General features: G+C 41.8%; 1 protein-coding gene across 3 annotated transcripts in view; it reads left to right on the plus strand.

Annotated features, from left to right (window-relative positions):
- ZNF385D (zinc finger protein 385D) overlaps positions 1–26842 on the plus strand; it is a 766537-nt gene that overhangs the window by 256869 nt on the left and 482826 nt on the right. For 2 of the 3 annotated variants that reach the window (XM_030206770.1, XM_030206764.1), the window contains exon 3: positions 10121–10183. The exons of the other annotated variant lie outside the window; for it this stretch is intronic. The gene's annotated coding sequence lies outside the window, so the exon portion shown is untranslated. The remainder of the gene's footprint in view (positions 1–10120; positions 10184–26842) is intronic. 3 annotated transcript variants of the gene reach the window in all.

Raw genomic sequence — 26842 nt, forward strand, 5'->3', positions numbered from 1 at the left:
TTATCTTAGGGAAGTAGCCAGAAAGTAGAGTTAGATTAAACAGGATGGTGTCAGTCCAGAGAACAACTACTAAAATGGTCATTGGTTTCCATCATGAAGACAGCAGTAGAGCCATCCTTGGGAGAATGCACAGGGCAGAAAAAAAGGCTGTTGGGGGCACTTTCTAAGGCCAAAATGCTGAGTAGCCCATCAGAGCCGGCTCAGGGCAGGGAGATCCTTGGAAGTAGCTCAGAGCAAGAAGGAAGACCTTTTGGGCACAGGGTCCTAGGTCTAGCGGCAGAGAAGCCCCTGGGAGCCAGCTGAGAGCAAGGTCTTTAAGGATACAGTCGGTGTCCAAGGCCCAGCAACAGAAAAGCACCTGGGAGTGCAGTCAGCACTCAGAGCCCAGAGGAGTGGGAGGCTCCGTGGAGCCAAACCTGGTGTTTGGAGTCCTGGCGGAGGCTCTCTGGGAGTGCGATCAGCATGGAGCCCAGAAAAGGCACAGGTTCTGGAGAATGCCATTGCCACTTGAAGCTCAGAAGAGGCGGAGGCTACTGGGAGTGCAATTGACACTCGCAGCTCAGCAGCAGAGGCTGGCCAAGCCAGACTGACTCAGCCCCACTGGATGTCCAGCAGCCACAGGCCCAGTGCTCCAGCAGGAGGGTGAGATCTGGGGGGGGGGGGGGGATGGATGGGACGGACAAGGGAAAAATCATAGAGAAGGAGTAATACTGCCACTCCAATAAAATGACTTAATAAAGGACCAGGGAGAGGTATTTAAGGCCGCCACATTGGCAAGGAAATTAACTGGGTTCAAGAGTACTGTTTAAAGGTTGTTTGATAGTTTGCTTATTGAGCACCGTTCACTTAATGGACTTACCATATTTTTGCAAATATAATCCATGGGTTATACAAGTTTTACATCAAACAGATCTATAGCAAAAAAAACTTCCAAATGGTCACCATAAAATAGTTCTTATTGAAAGATAGGAGCTTATAGCATTAATACTTCATAGTGTCAGAAACATTATCTTGTTCATCACTAGAAGGAAAACCGTCAAAGTTTGTAGCATCATCATCGGTGTTGTTGAAATATTCTGCAGTGACTGCCTCTGCTTCATTGACATTGAATTCGTATTTCTCCTGATTAGTAGAATCATATAAAGTCTGCTTTCCAAGTAAACTTGCTCTGTGAAATCCATTGATAATTGAATGTGGTTTCACTGCCTGCCATGTGATGTCAATCCAGCAGCAGACTTCTGCATAGGTAGCACGTTTTTTTTCCCCCGAAGGAGTAATTGAGTGTGTGCCCTCGTGCATCTATTTATCCCATTCCTTCCTTACAAGATATTTAAATGCATAGTTAACAGCTACAGGTATGTCAAGATGCTGTAACTTGCACATTAGTCCACCAGGGATTACTGCTATATGGGCTCCAGCAGCATTCAACATTTTCTTAATTGAGTCCAATTTGTGGGTTGTCATGGAGTCAAATATTAACAACGATTTCTTGTTGGAAAAACCCACCTGAGCAAGCATAAAAGCATGCATTTATCCAGTCCTTCATAATGTCCTCATTCATCCATCCCCTTTTGTTGCACAACAAAACAACAACGGACTTTGGGAATGGTTCATGTGGCAAGGTTATGCATATGAAGGTAACAAGCAGTTTCAACTTCATTCTATCTGAAGTACATGATAGCACAACAGTGAAATCTGTCCTTTCATGACCAGCAGTTGTTACAGCCACCGACTTTGTGCCAAATTCAGCAACTGTTCTTGTACTCGGAATATCAAAACTCATCAGTACCTTGTCCATGATGATCAGGTTTCAGGTTATGTTTCTTGTGTTCTTCTCAAAATTAACTGTTGTTCTGGTTCGAATACATAAGTCATTCTGAAGCATAAACCTATACACTCAGTTCAATCCACCATAAAAACTGGGGATCTTCATGTCAAAGGCTAATGTTTTAGCTTTCTGTTTTATGTTGATGGTGGAAACAACCCTGTAGCAATCTCATTGCATAAGTAACCACTGTTTTAGCTTTGCCTCCAAATTGGGTCATTTGGCAGATTTTCCATGTCGTGCATGCTTTCTAGGGTGAATTGCTTTTAGTTTCACCTCAGCTTTACACCACTCATGGATAGACTTATCATCAACGGAAAGAATACACCCAGCTTCACGATTTCCATGTTCTTTCATGTATTTGACTACCAATAATTTGAAGTCAGTTGTATAAGGCTTTATTTTTGGCATTGCAAATGGACAACCGGTAAACCTTTCCTTATGTCAGCTGGTCTTGCTTTACCTCCAGCCATAGGCGTAGTTTGACTGTTTCATTTGGGGGGGGCAAAGAATGGGCGGAGCATATTAGCATATCATTTGCATATATACATATGCAAATGAATATGCTAATATGGAGGAAGGAAATGAAATTTACAGGCAAAATATCACAGATGCACATTTCAAAAAGCTGACACATTTCAATTAATAAATTATGAATAAAATAAACTTTTATTTACCTTTGTTGTCTGATCATTTAGTTTTTCTATTCGCTTTGATCCCAGTGTCTTCTGTTTTATGCAGTGTCTTCTTTCCAGTAGGCTTCCCTCTGCTCCCCACCCTCCCAGTCCCATCCATCTCTTGCTCCTTCCCTCTGCTCCCCACCCCTCCCAGTCCCAACCATCTCTTGCTCCTTCCCGCTGCTCCCCACCCCTCCCAGTCCCATCCATCTTCTGTTCCTTCCCTCTGCTCACCATCCCTCCGTCCCATCCATCTCTTGCTCCTTCCCTCTGCTGTGCCTGACCTCTCCAAATCCCATCCATCTCCTGGTCCATCCCTCTGCTCCCCACCCCTCGTAGTCCCATCCATCTTCTGTTCCTTCCCTCTGCTCACCATCCCTCCGTCCCATCCATCTCTTGCTCCTTCCCTCTGCTGTGCCTGACCTCTCCAAATCCCATCCATCTCCTGGTCCATCCCTCTGCTCCCCACCCCTCGCAGTCCCATCCATCTCTTGCTCCTTCCCTCTGCTCACCTCCTTTCCCAGTCCAATCCAATTCCTGGTCCTTCCCTCTGCTCCCCACCCACCCCTCCCAGTCCCATCCATCTCTTACTCCTTCCCTCTGCTCCCCACCCACCCACCCACCCCTCCCAGTCCCATCCATCTCTTGCTCCTTCCCTCTGCTTCCCACCCCTCCCAGTCCCATCCATCTCCTGCTCCTTCCCTCTGACCTCCTTTCCCAGTCCAGTCCAATCCAATTCCTGGTCCTTCCCTCTGCTCCCCACCCACCCCTCCCAGTCCCATCCATCTCTTGCTCCTTCCCTCTGACCTCCTTTCCCAGTCCAGTCCAATCCAATTCCTGGTCCTTCCCTCTGCTTCCCACCCCTCCCAGTCCCATCCATCTCCTGCTCCTTCCCTCTGACCTCCTTTCCCAGTCCAGTCCAATCCAATTCCTGGTCCTTCCCTCTGCTCCCCACCCACCCCTCCCAGTCCCATCCATCTCTTACTCCTTCCCTCTGCTCTCCACCCTCCCAGTCCCATTCATCTTCCCTCTGCTGCCCCCCCCCCCCCCCCCCCCCCCCGCGAGGTCCAGGATCATGACTCCGTTTACCCCCTCTCTTCCTCCCTCCCTCCGGTGCAGGCAGCAGTCTTCTTCAGCCTTTCTGTGTTCCTGGCAGCGGTAGCGACGTACACGCTGCCTTCGGTCTGCCCCGGAAGCCTTCTCTTCAAGTTCCTGTTCCCACCTATGCGGGAACAGGAACTTGAAGAGAAGGCTTCGGGGCAGAGCTGAAGGCAGCGTGTACGTCGCTACCGCTGCCAGGAACAAGAAAGGCTTAGAGAAGATTGGTGCTGCCTGCGCCGGAGGGTAGGAAGAGAGGGGGTAGATTATAGACACGCTCGTCTCCGTCTGCTTCGCTGCTTCCCTGCCCTCTCTGTCTGCGTCCCGCCTTCCTCTGATGTCATTTCCTTTCGGGCGGGACGCAGACAGAGAGGGCAGGGAAGCAGCGAAGCGGACGGAGACGAGCGCGTGCCTGCTTGTTTTTTTTTTTTTTCTTTTTCATTCTAGCGCCAGTCCACGTCATCGTCGTTTGGGGGGGCATTGCCCCCCTCGCCCCCCCCCCCCAGTCTACGCCTATGCCTCCAGCCCAGCATTGTTGGCCTGCTTCGGCCACCTATGCCAACAGTCCTGTGCATGTTCATGTCGGCTCAAAGAACTGTTTATGGGAAATACAGTGGTTTGGGCTATAGAAAACATTTTTTACTTGGTTCCTTCTTTTCTGCGGGATATACATGTAAATGTTCTCAAAGCAGGAACTAGGTTTGTGAGCCCTTGGGCCACTGCCGAGGAGCGGCAGTGGCAGGGAAATCACCCAAGCAGAAAGCAGTGCTGAACACAACAGGCAGGAGCCACAGAATATAATTAGAAGAGGCTTTAATAGTAGACAGTAAACATTATCCAGTAGCACAACAAGGTCAAAGGGGCAGGCAGCAAACACGAGTAATCCATAAACTAACCAGAGTATTTAGGCAGGCGGAAAGCAAAGTCAAAGTCCAGGTCCAGGCAAAGGGTCAAAGGCACAGGAAGCAAGCAAGTCAAAGTCCAGGTCCAGGAACAGGCAGGGTCCAACACACAGGAAACTTTCAGAGTAAGAACTCCAACAAACCAACAGGAACTCATGGATGACCTTTGATACCAAAGCAAGGCAGGCAAGGCTCACAGAAGCTAATAAGCCCATCAGCAGCTGACCTTCAGCTGCAGTAATCACCAGCCAAGTAAGGTTGCTGTTCAAGGACAAACCAGCAGAGCAAGTCTGGCAACCTGGAAAATCCGGACCGGACTCACTGAAGTCTGGAACATGGAAGACAGCAGAAAACAGTCCATAGCAGCCACCAGTTCTGGCCACCAGAGGGCAAGGAGAGCACCCACATGGAAAGCAGTCACAAACGTGACATACATGGGTGCAGGTTATACCCAAGTGTGGGTTATATATGCGAAAATACAGTAATAACTTGATCATCGCAAATACTTCTCATTAGCAAATGTCTTAATGTTTTCATATAGGATAAATTGTAAATAGTTTAATAAAAATTAATATTTCAGCCAGCTTTGTTCACAGTGGTCTTATTTGAATTTCCTCGGCGGTGGAGGGAAGGGAAGGAGGGAAATCCCACTGTTAACACTTTTCTTCCCCAGGTGAAGGCACCAGCTGCCAAATATTACAGGGCCCAATGGAGCCTGCCTGTGGTAGACTGCAGCCAGGTCAACCCTGGACCCAGGGATGCCCACAAGGGGCATTACATCTATATGGATAATTTTGAATGTTTTATTTAGAATCCTTTCATTTTGTCTCTCAGCATGAAGTGTCACAAAAATCTTGAATTGGGTGGAAGAAATAATCTAAGAGCCTCCGAAGCTAAGATATTACCATGAAGTAAGCACAAAAAGAAATGTAACATCAACAAAAAAAAAATCTCCCACATTTCATTCATTCTACTTCTACACTTTTGAGGTACATTCACGGGCCCTTTTACAAAGGTGCGTAAGGGCCTATGCAAGTGCAGCACGCATGAAATTGGCATTACCGTCCAGCTAGCATGTGCGCCTGGTGGTAATTCTGAGTTTGGTGCACACCAAAAATCTGCAGTAGAGAATAAAGTTCTATTTTCTTCTGAGGGGGCCTTCCCAGAGGTAATCGGCAGTTAGCACGGACTGGACGGTTACCGCGTAGGTAATGTGTGAGCCCTTACCACCAAGTCAATGGGTGGCATTAAGGGCTCAGGCTGTAAACAGACACGTGCTGGTTTTAATTTTGCAATATGTCAATTTTCCAGCCCCACCCCCCCCCCTCTTTTTTTCAGATGCACGGGAGAAATGGTCCAGTGTGCATCCAATAGATTCGCCCACACTACCATAGGCCATTTTTTGGTATGCCTTTGTAAAAGGGACCCTTAGTGAGAAAAATGAAAGAAAAATTAAAAGTATTTTAACCATTGAAAATGAACACACAGAGAATTTTCAGTATTAGTTGTGTACAGAAATAGAGCCATCTTTATAGTAGTTTATTTTGTTCTCACTCCCTTTAGACTTGTACTGCACATCATCAATTAACGCATTAACGAACTTCCACAAACTACTGAAGACCCATCTCTAACAAGGCATACCACAAAGATTAACCAATGAGAATATACACAACTCCTCCACATATATTCAGAGCTGTCTTACAATTTATGCTTGTTATACCACTATCAATTCTTATCATTATCATGTTACCCAAGATCCTTCTGTAACACTAAATGTCTATTTTCTAATGTATTTCCACTATTCATGATTATTGCAAGCAACATTGAGCCTGCAAAGAGGTGGGAAAATGTGGGATACAAATGCAATAAATACATAAATAAAGGATCATTCATGCATAAACAACTTATCAGTTCTATGCAGGAAAAGGGGGATTAGTTTTCTATCATTAGGGAGTACACAGGACAAATATTTTCAGTTCGTTTGGTCATTTTTCCTGATTTTCAGATTTTTTTTTCTGTTCATGCACACATTCATTTTAATAATAAAAATAAAATTAAAACGTTAGAACATTTTAACATGCACTGATTGATTTAGGGGATGATGTTACAAGTCCTATTTTTTACCACATGGAAATACTGATACTGACACTTGTATATCACATACACTTGAAAAATCAATTTCAGAAAGTCGTTATTTACATGTGGAAATACACAAAAGCTATGGTAAGCCCTAACACTTACTGCAGTAAAAAAATGGCTACCATGGGGTGCTCTATTGAGTCCCTAATTGTATAATATTACCATGGGGTGCGCCAAGGCATCCTGCAGAAATTTGGGAATGTGCACGCTCTACCTAGGCCCTAAAAAATAGAATTTATTTTTTTAGCGATGGAGTGGGTCTGGGGGGTGGAGAGTGCGTTTGGTCTGTGCTATTCGGTAATTATGTAAGCATTGCCATGTGCTATCCAATTAGCTCAGGTTTAGCGCATTAGTCCCTACCGCCAACACAATGGGTGGCAGTAGGGGCTCACGCGCTAATGGCCTTGCGCAAATGGGTTTTACTCGATTGAGTCCGCGACTGAAGGACTGCGTTTGTTCAATCAGAATATCTTTCTATTTTGTGTGAAGGGGATCACAAAGCGTTGCAGTATATTGCTTCTCAAAATTGTTTTCACAATACTGCCGCATGTTGTCAGCTATTTCTTGCCACCCCTGATGCAGGCACTGGGCGCCGAAACACAGAACATATATAATTAAAGACTTTATTTCCCCTTTTTTTGAAAGGCCCTTGGTGCTTTTTGTTTTGTTTCTTGCGCAAATGGGAAAATTACTGCATGGCCATTAATACAAAAAATAGGAAAATTGGCCATGTTAATACAGTGATAAAAATGGCCTTAGCACACGAAAATGACCCATGTCAGGGCACGCAAGGCCACTTTTTAGTACAGTTTGGTAAAGGATCCCCTAAGTAGAGTAGTTTGGGTGTAGTTCGGCAAGGGCTTGAATGTGACTAATACAGTGGCGTTCCTAGGGGGGCTGACACCTGGGGCGGATCGCCGATGCGCCCCACCCCCAGATGCAGCACGACCCCCCCCCCCCCGGCAAAAGGACACCCCCCCTGTGAAAGAACCCCCCCGGGTGCACGCCGCTGGGGGGGTGCCGCGCACGCCTGTCCTTTGTTCGTTCCATGCTCCCTCTGCCCCGGAACAGGAAGTAACCTGTTCCGGGGCAGAGAGAGCATGGAACGAACGAAGAACAGGCGCGTGTTGGTACTCCACTGGACTAATATCTACATGTGTGTTCACCATTACACAAAAGGAATACACATGTACAGGGAAAAAAATCCATGCCAGCTGAATGGCATGAAGAGATTTTCAATGTTGCATGAGGGATTAAAGGATTCAATCTCCTTAACCCCATATAGTTTTTGTTCCGCCTCTAAAATGGAAGCACATTGAGATTGTGGCCTCACTATTTCATTGGCAACACTTATATGTTTATGTTTGTAAGATAGAGCAGCTGTTGGGTCCATGCTATTCATTTTTTTCAGTCTATATATTTGAAAAAATGGGTGCTCCTGATGTCCTTAACAGTAAATACACATTCACTTTTGCATGTGTTTTAGAAAAGTCTCTACATGAACAGATCCTTCTCTAAAATACCACCAGAATGGATCACATCTCAACCTAGACATCTAATCTCTACATTCTATGAATAATAGGGTTCTTTTATTATGTCTTAATGTGTAGGTTATACTGCATTTCAATTGATTTAGCATGTATTAACACTTTTAAGGGGTATTAGTAGACCAAAGGCACACTAATGGGTGCACATCCCTAAAACCATGACCTGACATTTCTAAACTGAATAATATGGAGGAGGGCAGGATTGGGGGGGGGGGGGGCTGATGAAAAAAATGTCTTTATCAGGCACTCTCAGGCTTGTTAGAAGCACATAAAAAAGAGAGTGAGAAGAAACAGCATGCATCACAAACATTCAAAAACTGTATTATGCATCCATAGAAAAATATTCATAGTGCATGAAATTTAATGAATATAAAACAATTTATTATGTGTCACATTGTTCAGAATACAGAATTGCTATATATACAGTCTGGTGTTGTCCAAATTTAAAGATGCAGCCTGAACATGTCAACACCAAATAACTTTGATACGTTGCAGTGGATTACCTATTTTGAAGATAACAGTGCTTACTTATAAACACTGTTCACATTTTAGATGTGCATAAAGTTGTATTTAGACATTTGTATTGCATAAACATCTAAGTGGGGTAATTATCAAGCTGCATTGTGGCTATAATGCATGTTATTTACCCCTTAATGAGTGTTAAAGGCAGTGGTGTCCTGGTAAATTTTTAACAACAGGCTCTCTCCCCGGTCCACCTCTGCGCCCCCCCCCCCCCCCCCGGCCACCTCTGCACCCCCCTAAATTGCAGACCTGGAAATCCCCGGAGAGAGAGCCTGGGGGGGGAGGGGGGCAATGCATTACTCTCTCCGGGATTTTTTTTTTAATGCTCCCACTTATGGTGGGATACCTTTGGATAGTTTAAAAATAACTGGATAAGTCTGAATATCAACTGAGCCGTTTGTCTTTAAACCGGCCAAAAATCAACCGGATATTCAATGCCGGTCACCAGAAATGGCACAGCATTGAATATCAAGCCCTGGGGCAGGGCAGGGGTGGAGAGTAGGTGTGTGGGTAGCATGTGGTTAGTACATGAGCACTTACTGCCTACAAAATAGATGTCGGTACGTGCTCATGTGCTAACAGCCACACGCTAATGGGAAACTTAGTGCATGGCCATCGATGCTGGAAGTAGAAAGATTGGTCATTTTATCCATGCGCTAAAAATGGCCTTAGCACATGGGAATGACATGCGCATGTGCTAAGGCCATGTTCTACAGCAGCTTAGTAAAAGGGCCCCTACAAAAGAAGGCTTTCAAAATCATGCATAATGCAAATATGATTTCTTACATTTTTCAGTAATACTTTACTGTAGTTTACAAAGGTTTATTTCTAAAGAATCTTGGTCCATGTTGTTTTGATATTTAGCACATATTTTGAACACATAAAATAACATTTTATTTTGGCAATGCGTTATTTATAAAGTACTATAAAAATTATTCATGCTGTACTCAGAGACATAAGTTTCTGCAAAGCCAAAGATAAACTGAAAGTTACATGAATAACAGTGGATCTGAAATACTTTCTCATGTCATCACATTACTGTTTCTAAAAGGCAGTGCTTCTGAAAAAGAAACAGACACAAGGTGGGACATATGCTGTCCACATGCTCTAATGTCTTTCAGAGACTTGCACCTTCATCTGAGTTCTGGAAAACAAGAAATAGGATGAAGGACAAAAATAGCATTTGTTGTTCAACTCAAATGTTGGAAGTTAGGGGATAATTGCATGCCATTGGTAGCTTATGTGTGACTTGGATGTTATTCTTAGTGCAGCGGAAAGTGCCAGATGAATCAGAGTTCTGTGTGCTGGCCTTGACTAAATATAATGACTAGACGAGAGAAAAAAATGTTAATTTGTTTGAACTGTAAATGTAAAAGCTCCACAGTATTTGTGTCCTGGTATCTTTTCCAGCTGTGGACTTCAAGAACTGAACATGGAATTTCCTGGCTCCAATCCCAGGACTGCGCTTCTGAGGTAAAGGAACAGCTCCTCTAACAGAGGAACCTATCTGTCTTATCAAGATTGTCCAAATCCCAATCCTTAAAATGTTACATTTTACATTGTCATATCTCTTTACAGCTTTCTGAACAACTCTCCATCTTACCCTTTGCAGATTCCACTGCTGGCACCATACAGCTTCACATCTGGAAATATTAGTTATGATTAACGTGGGCATTCACAGTCATTCCTTGCTTCTTCAATAAAAAAAAAACAGTCACAAAAGCATATGGCAAAAAACACAGCTATGGCTTTATCAATTCAATAGTATTCAATATAATAATTGAGTACATCAATAAATTAAACATAGTAGTAAGCCTCTTAAGGCAGTTACTGGAACTGCCATCTGTCAGCTTCAGTCACCTAACTAGACAGTAATATCCTAGCCAAAATAAGGGCATCAATTAGAAAATATAGATCATCCAGAAATCCTGTGGTGATGCCAAGTTGTTTGGCTCAAAGGCCTAACCGAGACTTTAGTAAAGAGTTCCAGAGCTTTGGACCCATGATGTAGAAGATGGATGTCTTTATTCTTCCAGTTTTACATCATGAAAAGATGGAACATCCAATAGGGCAATTGAAGCTGATCTCAATGCCCTAGACAGTTGATACAAACATAAATTTGCAGGGATGATAACAGAAATATTTGTATTCAAAACCTTAAAAACTTTCAATAGTATCTGGATTTTTTGTGACCCACTCAGCAAAAAGGTACCAAAAGTTGGGATATGTGACTTATTTGTACCACAAGATAGAGGGATATCAACTGCATAATCCTGTAAAATTTCAGCCTCAGGGATGAACTAATTATGGGGCCCTTTAGTTAAGCTGTGCTAAAAAAGGGCCTGCTCTATGACTAGCACATTGGTTTCCCGTGCACTGGAACCACTTTTAGCGTAGATGTAAAATGGCTGCATTTCCAATGTACCCCTTTAATGGCTGTGCTCTAAGGGGGGTCTTTTACTAAGCTATGGTAGCATTTTTAGCTCACAGTAGAGAGGTGTGGTAGCCGTGTTAGTCCACTTTTAAAGGTAATCAATAGAAATCAAACAAAATAAAACATGGAAAAGAAAATAAGATGATACCTTTTTTATTGTACATAACTTAATACATTTCTTGATTAGCTTTCGAAGTTGCCCTTCTTCGTCAGATCGGAAATAAGCAAATGTGGTAGATGACAGCGCTGCGTATGCCTTGTAGCGCTATAGAAATGCTAAATAGTAGTAGTAGTAGTATATATAAGTGCGTGTAGATATAAACTAAAGATATCAAAAGGGAACTGGTTCCATTCAATAGCTGTACTTATAAATACAGAACACAGTTATCAATATATAAGTCAGAGTTCTTCCAGACAAGGAGGAAAACGCCTCAAAAACAAGCCCCTCCCATAGATGTAAATGGGATAAGGGCTACAAATTCATCATCACAGGCGCTCCAAAAACCTCCTAATTTTCAAATATGTTTTGAAAAAGTTTTTTTCTTAATACTAAACAACGAAAGTGCTCTGCCAGGTAAGCTGTAAAGTTTTACTTAACTTCGGCAGGCTGCAAACTGTCTCCTCCCGGACCGTGATTCAACTGTGGAAAATGAGGAAAATTATACTTGGGGGGCAACCCTCATCTGCATTTATGCCACTGCTTGCTGGGTTTCCATCTTCTCCTCTCAGGTGGTACCCTACTACTATCCTGCTGCATAAAGCTGCTCAGTATCTGGCAAGTTGTAGCCTGCTGGTGCCAACCCAATTACCGCCATGACCTGCAATGTCACCAGATCATAGTTCTACATGCCTATCAGTTGTATTTTTGAAGTCTATTGCTATTTAACCCCACACCCACATATGAAGAATACATCAGTATCCACCACTATTTCTATGAAAGAACATTATAGAATTAGACGTCATGATATGGATCTTGGAGGTGGGTAGACTCAGAAATGCCTGAAAATAGTTTCCATGAAAAACAATATGTCCAGGCATTTTCGAGTCTACCACCTCTAACAACAATATCATGACTCCTAGTTCTATAAAGTTTTTTCTTTGAAAATGTTTATTTCTTGTCCATTATTAATATCTTTCAGGTATAGGAATGTCTTCTATTCTTTTCAGGTATAGGAATGTCTTCTATTCTATTCTATTCTATTCTATTCTATTCTATTTGGGTATTTCTATTCTGCCTTTAAACCAGATGGTGCTAAGCGGATTACAATAGCAAGACTTCCAATCAGAAGGAATTAACAAAAATAGTCTTAAATATCACAACAACAACAATAATATTATTGACTTTAAAAAGTATTGTCTTAAGGGGTCCTTTAATTAGGCTGCATAGGTGCCTCGCCTATGTGTGCCCAACGCTCACCAATTCAGAACTACCACCCAGCTACCGCGTGGCCTGGACGGTAATTTCATTTTTTGTGCACACCCACTACAAACGCCGGAAAATATATTTTATTTTCCAGCACGTGGCGCTAACCAGGCAGTAATCGGCATTGTACATGTGCTGATGATTACCACCCGGTTAACTCGTTGAATCCTTACTGGTAAGTGAATGTGTGGCAGTAAGGTCTCAGGCCCAAAATGGGCGTGTGCCAATTTTAATTTTGCCACATGTCCATTTTCGCCCCCAAAACAAAAGGCCTTTTTTGCAGGTGCGCTGAAAAATGGACCTCCATGCATACAATACATGCATCTATTTATTTATTTGTTACATTTGTACCCCTCATTTTCCCACCTATTTGCAGGCTCAATGTGGCTTACAAATTATCTGTCATGACATGTCATTTCAGAATACATATACAATTGGTAATATATAAAGAACATGAATGCTAAGTAACAGTCGAATAAAAAGGAAAAAAATATATATATACAAATGGTATCACATATTGAACAGGGATTGCATATTAAAATTAAACAATAGTGTAGGAAGAGAGTAAACATTTCAGCGCACCTTAATAAAAGGGCCTCTAAGTGCCTTATGAAAAGAACGATAAGGTGTGATTGTACTTATTTCAACAGGAGTGTTATTCCAAATTCTAGCCTTGTGACATCCAAACAAGCGTTCCCAGTATACCTTTGAATTCATTCTCTTTACAGAGAGAAAATGCAATGACAATTTTGTCCTTCTTCTCAGATGGTTCTACTATTTGTAAATTGAAGGAACCCTCCTACTGATTCTGATTTCAAACCATAAAAACGTTTATATACTAAACAAGCAATTTTAAAATGAATTATATAATGTAATTTAAGACAATGTAGCCTATGCAAAAGAGTAGTAGCTTCATGAAATTTTCCTAGGTTAAAAATTAGCTTTGCAGATGCATTTAGCAGTAATTGAAGCCACTTAACTGTGTATTGATTTAAATATAAAGAATTACAATAATCCAAATAAGGTAACAAAATTGCTTGGGCTGTTGTTCTAAAACTTGACTGACTCAATGTAGATCAAACGTCTCTTGGAAGAGAACCACATCTCTTCTTAAAGCCAATAGTTTCCTTACCTCCGTTACTAAAGTAAGTAGCATAGTTTCCAATCAGAATCCATGTTGTAAAATATGTAAAAAAAAAAGTTGAATTTGCAAGGTAGTCTGAAAATTGAATATTAATTACAAAATCTAAGAGCTTTGCAAGCCATGGAATGATGGCCACCGGTCTATAATTATCTACTTGTGTAAAATCTCCATCCCTATATTTGGGAATGGGAGTCAGTACTATCTCAGCAACTTCTTTAAGGTACATACCTTCCAGTAACACAATATTGACAAAATCAGTTAACCAATTTAAGATAACAGAAAGTATTGTTTCCAGATAGAAAGTATGGCAAATATCTAAGGAGCAACTTTTATTTGCCAGCTTCTTAAGAATTTGCAAAATGGTTTTAGATGAAACTGAAGAAAACTTCTTCCAGTATCTATCAGCTGTTATTCCTATTCTCTGACCCTCCATTTTCTCTATCAATGCCACATTAACATTTGCCCTATCCTACTGAAATGAAGATCGGATGTTATTAACCTTAGTTTGAAAATAAATATAATGCTAGTTTTTCTGCTGTAGGTTGTACAGATTCAGGAGTAATTAGTGCTCTATCTGTACAGGTTAAATTTTGATAAATGTTGAATAGTATCTCTATCATATGTGCCCTGCCTTTCTTGGGTTCAAATGTATATATTTTGTTTCTTAAGTGGTAGCCTATATGGCTTCTTGTGCGGATATTGTCATTTTTTATGGACTGCCTCTAGCTTATCTATGACATTTCAGTGTGTTGTAGAATCACTGTGACCTGTTGATTCTTTAAAATCACATAAATGAGATATTTATTTTGTCTCATATTGTTCCTTTAACTATGTAAATTGTTCCTGGTGCTGGTGAGTTCTCCATCTATAATGCATTCTAATGCTCTTTCTGGGCACCAAGGAAGGGTCTGTCTGTTGCCACTATGAATTAAGTGCTATTGATCTTTTCATTTGTTTTTGTTTTGACATATTTTTTTTCTTATATGTAACATGAAGATATGTTTAAGAGATCAAATAAGGCCTATTTTGTGATAACTAATGTGTTTACCCTATTACAGAATTTGTAACTATGAGTGATGAATAAATTAGCTTAGTTTAATTTATTCAATGAGATTAATTGATTCTATGTTACTTCTGATTTAAAATCCTGTTGTCCATCAAGTACTTTCATCATTCCTGGGTTCAATATTGGGGGGGGGGGGGGGGGGGGGGGGGGGCTGGAGGAGAGTGTTTTTTTTGTCATCTTGTGCCTTCCTGAAGCTCTTCTGCTTGCTGCTGTCATCTGCAAAGGTGTGTGCTGATTCCTCTCACTGCTCTGTGCCTTTCCCCTGTTGGGCAATTTCTGGCTCTGACCCTGTGACATCACAGGGGCTCCTGGACTGAAATTCAGGGGGGGGGGGCATGACAGAGAGTGTGCACTGACTGTCGCACTGATGATGGAGCGTGACTAAGGAGCTCCTTAGAGTACGCCTTTGAATGGACTTGAGATGGACCTGAGAAGTGCTGTGTGAGTCATGGCTAATATTGAAGTGGTTTTGGGGAGGGGCAGTATGGGGATTTGTCTTCTGCTCCATTTAGTAAGACAGAATGTCCAGAGTTTACTTCAGATTTGAGGAAGATAGAACTCTGAGATTGTTTTGCTCATGGTGGGGAAGTGTTGAGGGTAGGGTTGATTAATGCTAGATCAGTATGTAATAAAACTGTTCTGATTGTAGATTTAATCCAGGATTATGGTTTGGATGTTTTATGTATTACCGAGTCCTGTTGTTGAAATCTGATCTTGCTCTTGTGAAACAATGTTGTCCGAAAGATTTTGGGTGGGATGGGAATGCCATACATATAAAAGAGGGGGAGGGGTTTTATTTCTTGATGTTCAAATTCTACAGTTTACAAAGTGCTGTTTGGAATTGATTGTGAAGCAGATGTGTTGGTTGTGACTAATGGGAAAATGTCCTTTTGCCTAATATATTGTCCGCCAGGGCTGTCGATGTAAGATTGTTTGTTTTATTTGATCTTTTAACACATCTCCCAGTATGTTTGGAAGAGTTATGTATTTTAGGTGAGTGTGATAGGGTTTTAGAGAAGGGATATGTGTTACTAGATATGCTTAGTGATTGTTCTTTGAGGCATATGGTTCAAAATGCTACTCATCAGGGAGGTCACATCTTGGATCTTGTTTTCTTGACAGAAAGTTTGTGTCAGGATTTGCTGTCATCCCCTGCAGTAATGGAAGTTGAGTAGACAGATCATTGTTTCATTCATTTTGATTTGTGGGGGTAAAGCATCTCTGAGCATTTAGTTCATGCTACATCTGTTAGCACAACTAAGGGGGCCCTTTTACAAAGGCGCACTGAAAAATGGCCTGCGGTAGTGTGGACGCGCGTTTTGGGCACACACAGAATCATTTTTCTGCACACTTGTAAAAATGCCTTTTAAAAATTTTTGCCAAAAATGGACGTGCGGCAAAATGAAAATTGCCGTGAGTCCATTTTGGGTCTGGGACCTTACTGCCAGCCATTGACCTAGCAGTAAAAACTCATGCGGTAACCAGGTGGTAATGACCTACTCGTGTCAAATGCCACTTGGCATGCACCCAATACACGTGTCCAAAAATAAAATGCGTATTGGACACACGCCAAAAAATAAATTACGACAAGAGCCACATGGTAGCCGGGCAGTAACTCCATTTTGGCGCACGTTGGGCACGCATAGACGCTTACACGGCTTAGTAAAAGGGTTCCTTAGTGAAAGGATCCCTTAGATTTTCTATTATATATTTTATATATGTATGGAGTGGAAATAAAATAAGACGCATAACATCCAAAATATGCCATTTGGATAGCTGTCATCTATTTGAATGATTACCACATTGACAGCTATGGATAGCATATACACTCGTTTGGCTAGCACCTTATTCATTGAGTTTATAAGATGTTATTTCTTGATGGAGTGGTTCCAGTCAAAAGATAGTGTTCTGGATTCTGTCCCTGTTCTGGATGTCCGTGTGAGTAGCTGTTAGTTGCATGTCCAGGTTGTGAGCTCCTTTGTTTTGTTTTGTGCATCAGTTTCATTGTCTGTGTGATTTGTGATTCAAATCCAGTATGTTGAGATTAATTTTCTTATCTATAAGAAAACTAGTTAGCAGTTCTTAGGATATCTACAGCAATTTATAATACAGTCTGGAGTTGCTTCAGTCTTTGTATGGTATTTTTTATATATATCTATCTATATAATTTATGTATCTATTTAATATTAACTATGATAGTTGAGCTTTATTTGCATAGTGTTATTTTATGTGCTTGAAATAAACACCGTGTGCATATGTATGTGTGTGTGTGTGTGTGTGTGTGTGTGTGTGTGTAGAGGGATGAATGAGTTCGTCTTTGTTGTGTGCATATGAAAGAAGAAGGCAGTGTTTGTCTGCCAACAAGAGTGTCTGTGTATTTGTTCTTATTTCCATCTGTGTCATATGATATACATTCATTCTGATTTCCATCAGAATTCATTCATTCATGCTGTCATTTTTTCGATTTATAGACATACTGTTCTGCTGGTCAATTTATATGAATTTGCATGCAGCAACAGGTGTTATATTGCAGTATTCAATATAGTCAACAAACGTCTATTTTTCAGATGCTACAAAATTCAGGAAGGTATAGCTATGGCTTTGCATTAGAGTTAGGTTAACTCAGTTTAATATTAATGATCTGCTTTGCATTCGTTTACTTGTGTCTGTATCATTATCATTGTTATTGCCAAAATTATTTTTGCTAACATTAATGCAAACTAACACAAAAAATGATTTAGGACTAACATTGTGTTATTGCATGTTAAACACACGTTAATCTTCATGTACATGTGTTTGATGCTGTGTTCCTTAAAGCATTTTAATATGTAAGCCCTGAAGTTATCTCTCAGATCACACACACATACTCCCTTTCTTCAGAAACACATAAAACCTCCCTCTCAAACAAGGAGCCACCCAAAGGTTTTTGGAACCTGGCAAATTGTTCAGTTCTAGTGTTTATGTTGGGGGGGGGGGGGGGAGGGGGTTATTGCTGAAAAAGTGTGCCTTATGGATCTTGTGAAGAGATATGCTACACTGGTGATTCTGCTGATTAGGATATTCGTAACCTGATCAAGAGTCATTACAGGTCTGCTGAACTACTCTTCCACTCAAAAAGAACCCAAGCTAATAGGGATTTTAAGAAACAGAGCTATAAATAGGCAGTTAACGCTCAGGACAAGAAGTATATTTGAACCCCTACACTTTCCCTGGCCCCTCACTCTGCTTTCCCCCTCTTACCCCCCCCCCCCCCCCCACTTCAGGTGATAGAAATGTGGTATTGCTTGTCAGCTTATGCTTACATTTTCAATCATTTTCTACCCCAATGGTGACTACCCATGTCCCTCACTTTCCTAGTTATAGCCCTACGCAAATGTTAACGGATCCTGGGAGCCAGAAGTAAATACCCTCTGGCTGAAATTGCAGTAGCTACCAGAGAAATTTCCCCAAAGGAACCAGAAGCTGTGGAAATGGGTGATACTAATAGAGCCATGTGATGTAAGGTAACCCGCGAAGGGACCTAAATCTTCTGATTATTGAACTGTGTGCTATTGGGGTTTATGTAGAGCTGTCATTTTGAAATAGAAATAGCTGTTGTTTTCTGTTAGTACTGTAGTTTCTTTTCCTTTCCTCTTGTGGCTCTGGTTTGTGTTGGCCAGCTGGTAAATACATCATTTTATGAGACAAAACTGAATTCTGATGGGTTTACCTACCTAGAAGAAAGCAATGACCCTCTCTGCTGAGGGGCGGCAGAGCTTAGCTGGACCCAGGTCTGAGTTCAGTTATTTGTGAATTTATTTTCTTTTTGAATGATTTTGTTTTAAGTTCTTGGTTGTGCATCTAGTTATTTTGGATATTGTCGAGGCATTTGAGTCTCTGAAGCAGTTTCTTTCGTTAGACCGTAAATGCATTTTCCACTTTCCTATTAGAAAGAAACTATTTAGTATGCAAGGTCCCACTTTATGGAACTCTCTTCCTTTGGACTTATGCTTGACACAATTGTTTTATGACTTTAAGATTAAACTAAAACCTTATTTGTTTTGTCAGGCATTTGGAATCTAAGCACCTGGTGTCTGTCTGGTGAGGGGAGGGTGGTTCAATGTGCATCAGTGCTGGTCTTTGACTTTCTATCTTCTTTTCTTTTATTATTGTGGTTCTTTTCTTTTCTTCATTGATATTATGGAATTGCTAACCTCTCTGATAGTTCCTCTCCTGAGCAGTATATTAAGTGTGTAATAAACTTGAAACTTGATTAGTAATGAAGTAGTGATCCATATTTGATTTCTTTGAATAGCTAGGCTAAAAAAAAAAAAGTCTAATCAGCAACAAAGAATTTGAGTTCTTTTCTATAAAAGCGTACATGAATTTCAACTAGACAGTGATTTTTTTATTTTCATGCAATATTGTACATAATGGGCTAGATTGTATATATTGCGCCTTGATTTCCATGCGGAAATCAAAGCATATTCTATAAAGTATGTTTTAATTTAGGCGTACATTTAGGCAGGCCAAGTTTTGCTTCACATGACTAAATTTAGTCATGGTCAATTATGCCAACTAAAACCTGGTGTAAATCCTGATGAGTAAATTAGGTGTAGAGCAGGTGTATTTTATAACAATGCACATAAATTTTAGAAATGCCCATGACCCACCCATTCCACTCCCATATCTACACCCACTTTTCAACTATGAAACTTAGAGTTTACACCAGGGGCGTAGCTACGTGGGGCCACGGGGGCATGGGCCCCTGTAGATTTGGCCCTGGCCCCCCCCTGCCGCCAACCCCTTCAACACCCCTTCCCCCACCGCCACTGTCGGGTACCTTTGCTGGCGGGGATCCCCAACCCCAGCCAGCCGGTCCTCTTTTGCGGCACGGCCGCGTTGCTGATCTGCAAGTTGCTTCTGTTTCTGTGAGTCTGACATCCTGACATAAAGATAGCACAGTTGAGACTCCCAATGTCCACTACTAATAAAGCATGGCATTTCAGTTCCATAGAACCTGCTGTACTCAGTCCCCTGATTCTCAATCTAACCCCCCCCCCCCCCAAAAAAAAAAATCATCAGCTGACCCCATCGATCTTAAAACCAGAACTCTGATCTCCACCTGACACCCCCCCCCCCAAAGGCCTCACTCCCACCCCCGAAGGCCTATGGCCCACACTTGGGATCTAGTAGGCCACTGGGTAGGAGCGATCCCCAGCCTGGCTAGTGCTATGTCCAAAAATGGAACCCCTAAAAGTAGTCTTGCACCACTACCGTTAAGGGTCATGTTTCCTTTTACAGAGGTAGTAGCATAAAACTGCTGAATATTTCCTGTCACCACAGTGGTATCATATGGAGAGTGCCAGCGTGTTCTATGGGTGGAACTGAGGAGGAACCAACACTTCTCTGAATAGCCTTGATTTTTAGCACTGCTATCTGAATAAGCATCCACATAACTTAAGACAGAAAAAGTGCAAGTGGATTGGTTATCTGAATCGTGGTTGAATTTTCTAGAACAGGTAAAAGTGAATTGATTTTTTACTTTCAAAAAGTACAAAGATCAGAGTCACTCAATGAAATTACATGGAAATACTTTAAAAAATAGGAGGAAATATTTTTTTCACTAAAAGAAGAGTTAAGCTCTGGAACTCACCTCCTGAGGATATGGTAACAGTGGTTAGCATATCTGGGTTTCAAAAAAAGGTTTTGGCAAGTTCCTGGATGAAAACTCCATAGTCTGTTATTGAGAAAGACATGGGAAAGCAACTGCTTGCCCTGGGATTTGTAGTGTGAAATGTTGCTGCTAACTGGGTTTCTGCCAGTTACTTGTAACCTGGATTGGCCACTGTTGGAAGCAGGATACTGGGCTATATGTGCCATTGGTCTGACCCAGTATGGTCATTCTTATGTTCTTATTGTCACTATTCAGATAGTCGCTAACTCTGGATATTCAGTGCCAGCCAGTATCTGGATTCTGGCTGCTGAATATCTGGATAATTTTTTACTTCATTGGGAAATGAGAGCACTGTTACTACTCGCACCTGATGGAAAAAAGTTTGAGAACAAAAGACCTGAGCGAGTGGCTGTATAACCACATTATTATGAAGATAAGTGGTTTTGTTTTCCTTTAATGTGCAATAAGATGGTTTGAGATAATTTTTTGAGGAATTTTGGACGTGGGACTTGTGCGATGATAGATAACAGTGGCCAATAATATAGTGAAGGTAACGATTGTTTTCTGTGCACAAACAAACTAACTGCTGGCAGTTAGGTAGGTAACAGGAGTGAAGGAGTAGCCTAATGATTAGTGCAGTAGACTGAGAACTGGGGGAACAGGGATCAGTTCCTACAGTAGTTCCTGTGACCCTGGGTAAGTCATTTGACTCTCCATTGCCCCAGGTACAAAGCTTAGAATATGAGCCCTCCAGCAGAGACAGAGATAGTACTACAAAAAGGTGGTACATTAAGAAGCTAATTAAAAAAAAAATATATATATATATATATATACTAGTAAAAAAGGCCCGTTTCTGTAGGCAAGGAAACGGGCCCTAGGCAGGCAATTCCTCCCCCCCCCCCGCGCTACGCCCCCCCTTCGGCGAACCTGTCGCCCCCCCGAACCGCCGAAAACCACCCGCCGCCGCTGTTGTGTACTACCTGTGTTGACAGGGGACCCAAACCCCCGACAGCCGAAGTGTTGTTGTGCCTTTCGCGTACCTTCATCATCTTCTCTGGAAGTTCCTGTGCTGCGTGCGTTGATGTGCTGCGTGCGTCTGACGTCAGATGCACGCAGAGGAACTTCCAGAGAAGATGAGGAAGGAACGCAAAGGGCACAACAACACTTCAGCTGTCGAGGGCTTGGGTCCCCTGTCAGCACAGGTAGTACACAACGGTAGCGGGGGGCGGTTTTCGGCGGTCTGGGGGGGCGACGGGTTCGCGGGGGGGTCGAGGGGAGCATAGCACGGGGGGTGACAGCTGATTCCGAGGCAGGGGGAGGAGTAGGGAAACATGTTGCACATGTTTCCCTACTCCTCCCCTTGCCTTGGAATCAGCTGTCATGACGTCAGTGACGTCAGTGCGTGTCTGCCTAGCAGACCACCTCCAACCTAGGGAGCCATGGTCCCAGGCACAGAACGTTGGAGGTGAGAATTATTATATAGGATATATATATATATATATATATATATATATATATATATAGCACATAACTGCTATTTTACACCAGTTAACACCCATTTAGACAATAATTGGTTGTTAATGTCAACTAGCAGATAATTATTATATTATGTTACACTCATAACTGACACTATTCTATAACTTGCGCATGCAACTTTGGGGAACAAAGCATAACATTTTACACACAAGGTTATCTCAAAAGGCTACCACAAAGTGGAGGAACGTAGAGCACTACAGAGAGTACATGCTGAAGGGGCGGAGTAGTGTAGTCAACAGGACACTTCCAGAAGAAAACGTATGGATGATGGAGACATATCAACACTGGTTTCTCCCAATACATTCCAGGTCTTCTTCTTCCAACTGTGTGAGAGTGCTCTGTGGTAGGTGATTGTGCTCTCCCTTTACAGCTGAGGACTACAGCTAACTATCTAGAAGTAACGTTTGGAAGCAGGAGAATAAACTACTCCTGATGCAGGCACATTAGTCAAAACACAGTGCCATGTTGAGTCCTTTTGTGCAATAAACTTGTGTTGATAGATCTCCATCATCCACGGGGTTTCTTCTGGAAGTGTCCTGTTGACTACACTACTTCGCCCCTTCAGCACACACAAGGTTATAGAATTAGGGGGTATGTGCAGTAAATCTGCACATGATAAGGATCCAAGTTTATTGAAGGACTTAACATCCCACCCATCAATGGGTATGTCTGGGTGACTTACATACTAAATAAGAGGTATAGGATGTGTGCAGACAACGGCAATGGTGAGGGGAATAGGATAGACATACAATACTTGATAGGACAGAGGGGGAAGGGAATTGCACTTGGGATAGCACCATGTTCATGTCTCAAATCTGACTTACTGTACAAGGAAAAAACTGCAAGCATCTAAAAATAGAAATGTTTTAAGATCAGTTTTATGTTTTTGTAAGGATGTTTGAAGTCTAAGATGTTGGGGAAGCATATTCCAGAGACTGGGTCTTAGCACAGATAATCTTGAACTCTGTGTACTGTCCAGTGCTATCTCTCTAAAAGAAAGGGGTGACAAGTCTGTTTTTGGTGTGAAGATCTGAGTGCTCTAGAAGGATGATATTAGGTGAAGTGCAGGGACTTATTGTATTGCACAACATTTTGACAACGCTACCATCTTAGTAGGGATGGGCAGTAAAAAAATGTTTTTTGTGTAATTTCCTGTATCATTTCCAGGAGTGTTCATTTTATTTGTTTTTTGTTTTGCCATTTTTATTTATCATGGGAGCAAAGTCATTGAGGGCTGGATTTAGTAAATGGTGCTCAAAATTGAGCACTGTAAAAATTGGCGCTAAGCACAATTCTGTAAAGGGCATGTGCTTAGTGCCGATTCCTGTACCTAACTTTAGGAACCTGACTTATGCCTGCTGAAACCTGACGTAAATGCTGTCTCCCAAGTTAGGAGCACTGAGGCCATAGTCTATAATTATGCATGCAGCTTTTCAGAATGCATCTGATATGCCCATGGCCATTCCCCCGTTTTGAGTTAGGGGCTAGTAGAGTTAGGTGACATGCCTTATAGAATAGCATGCAGCCACGTATGCATAGAAATTTTAATGAGTGCCAATTAACATATAAACATAATGGCAGATAAGGGCCAAATGGCCTATCCAGTCTGCCCATGCTCAGTAACCACTACCTCCTCCTTTCTCTAAGAGATTCCCACGTGGCTGTCCCATGCTTTCTTAAATTCAGACACAGTCTTTCTTTCTATGACCTCCGCCGGGAGGTTATTCCACACGTCCAGCACCCTTTCTGTGAAAAAGTATTTTCTTAGATTACTGCTGAATCTGTAACCTCTTAACTTCATCCTATGCCCTCTCATAGCAGAGTTTTCCTTCATTTGAAGAAGGCTCACCTCCTGTACATTAATATCACTGAGGTATTTAAACATTTATATCATATCCCCTCTCTCCCGCCTCATTTCCAGTATATACATGTTGAGGTCTATAAGCCTGTCCCCATATGCTTTATGACAGACTGCTGGCCAATTTTGTAGCCGCCCTCTGGACCAACTCCATCCTGTTTATATCTTTTTGTAAGTACGGTCTCCAGAATTGCACACAATATTCTAAATGGGGCCTCACCAGAGACTTATACAAGGACACAATCACCTCTTTTTCCCTGTAGACCATTCATCTCCCTAAGCTCCCGAGCTTCCTTCAGGCTTTGACCGTCGCTTTTTCTACCTGTTTGGCCACCTTAAGATCATCAGACACGATCACCCCCAAGTCCCGCTCTTCTTTCGTACACAGAAGTACTTCACCCCCTCTTCTATTCCGTTCACATCAATAGTTGGTTATTAGCACCCAGCTATTGATAGTTAAGGGCTCGTTAGTCAATTAATTTTCCGTGTGCTCAAATTTGAGCGCAGAATTCTGGATGCCATATATAGAATCTGGGGGAGGGGGAGTGTGATCTATTTTGAAAGAGTGTGCACTATGCATGCAGGGGCAGTGCTTCATGCATACACAAAAGTTCGCACACGCACAATATGCACCCTCTTTGCAAATAGTGCACACTCTTGCTAATAAGTTCAGGAAAGTTTGTTATAGAACACAGCCCTCAATTCACTGGATACAGTCCAAATAAATGCTTAGAGATCATAAAGAAGAGCAGTGAGACATAAACCTGTAACTTAATGTGAAATAGTTGAAATAAATCATTAAAACTGTTATTTCAGGTCAACTGTACAAGAGGTTCTTCTTCCCGTGGGATGTGTAAAGTTCTGATTCTGGCAGGATGTGTTAGGCCTCCATATGGATGGTATCATTTCATGACAGTATGTAAGTTTATATCTCAGACTCACTGCTGGGCTTTCTAATCATTTGATTCACACTGAACAAGCCAATGTTTGTTATTAAAAAAATAGTGCTGCTTCGCTTCTTATCAAAGTAGTGTCACAGAGTACTCTGGTGCCTTTGTTCACTGCTACCCTTTATCAACGCTATTACTTTTGTCACACACTCAGGTTCCTGATGGAAAATTGTTAGACTGGGCAGAAGATAAGCTATCAATGATTTTGAAGAGAAGATTAATTTGCTTGCAGAGCAGCACCGAGGGCCTCTTTTCCTGCAGGCCCGAGCTTGTGCTGAAATTCCAGTGATATCGTACATCCAAAATGTTGCTGTGAGAAATGAAGGCCTTATAGTAACAGAGCATAATATTAAGGTTTTAATTTATTGTATAGTCAAACTTTGCTTCTTGTTTTACATTGCAGATGTAGCAAAACACTTGATATGTTTCTGAGGAGCTGGATTCTCCTAGGTTAGGGGTGCCAATCTGCAAACCTGAAGGGCTCAAAGCAATCAGATTGTCGGGATATCCGTAGTGACTATGCATAGGATATATTTGCATACAATGGAGGTGGTATATGCAAAGGAATCTCATGAATATTTATTAAATTGCATAAATATATAATACGAACAGAGTTTCATGCGTTAGCACTGGTTGAATATTGTCATTTACAACGAGTTCCGCGAGGGTTGAGATTGCACAAAGAGTCTCGGTTTTTAGAGGATTTAACATATGTGACCAAGTGGAATGAGTTAATAATGGAATGAATATTTATTAGGGATATTCTGAAAATCTATAAGGCACTATGTCAGGAAAGGTTCTATCAGACTCCCAAAGTCTATTATATAGAGGCAGTGTAGAATGGACTTTCGTTCTTAGTAGTGATATGCCCTCAAGAATATTGCAAATTGTCTGCAATTTAGTCACTCCTTCTAAGTAATAAGATTTCATTATTTATTATTTTCCTATGGCTACAAGGCAAAAACAAGTTATTTGAATTGTCTATTAAGTCTTAGAACAAAATTCCTTTCTTTACTAAAATGCCTTTTAAAAACAACCTAACACAGCGTTCATATTCTGATTGCAAATCTTGACGTAAAAACTTATTATGCCATCTCTATGGTATCTGAACTATTCGTGAGAGGGACTGGAATAGCCTGTGATCATAGTTTGGGATACACTTACCTACAAACTTAGCAAATGGGTGTTGTGTCTGTGTGCTTACCTGTCAAATATGCGCTGTGTAAGATACACACATATTTACAAACTAGTGCTCAGGCAACGTGATGCATGTGGGAAAAAAGAACCCGAATTATAGCTACACGTCATGAAAGGTTCCACGTTAGGAGTTATGGACCAAGCAAGGGATCTGGGTGTCGTCGTCGATAATACACTGAAACCTTCTGCTCGTGTGCTGCTGCGGCCAGGAAAGCGAATAGAATGTTGGGTATTATTAGGAAAGGTATGGAAAACAGGTGTGAGGATGTTATAATGCCGTTGTATCGCTCCATGGTGCGACCACACCTTGAGTATTGTGTTCAATTCTGGTCGCCGCATCTCAAGAAAGATATAGTAGAATTGGAAAAGGTGCAGCGAAGGGCGACTAAAATGATAGCGGGGATGGGACGACTTCCCTATGAAGAAAGACTAAGGAGACTAGGGCTTTTCAGGTTGGAGAAGAGACGGCTGAGGGGAGACATGATAGAGGTATATAAAATAATGAGTGGAGTGGAACAGGTGGATGTGAAGCGTCTGTTCACGCTTTCCAAAAATACTAGGACTAGGGGGCGTGCGGTGAAACTACAGTGTAGTAAATTTAAAACAAATTGGAGAAAACCTTTCTTCACCCAACGCGTAATTAAACTCTGGAATTCGTTGCCGTAGAACGTGGTGAAGGCGGTTAGCTTAGCAGAGGTTAAAAAGGGGTTAGACGGTTTCCTAAAGAACAAGTCCATAAACCACTACTAAATGGACTTGGGCAAAATCCACAATTCCAGGAATAACATGTATAGAATATTTGTACGTTTGGGAAGCTCGCCAGGTGCCCTTGGCCTGGATTGGCCGCTGTCGTGGACAGGATGCTGGG

Source organism: Microcaecilia unicolor, chromosome 1 (assembly GCF_901765095.1).
Source record: "Microcaecilia unicolor chromosome 1, aMicUni1.1, whole genome shotgun sequence".
In the NCBI taxonomy this organism is placed as follows: domain Eukaryota; kingdom Metazoa; phylum Chordata; class Amphibia; order Gymnophiona; family Siphonopidae; genus Microcaecilia; species Microcaecilia unicolor.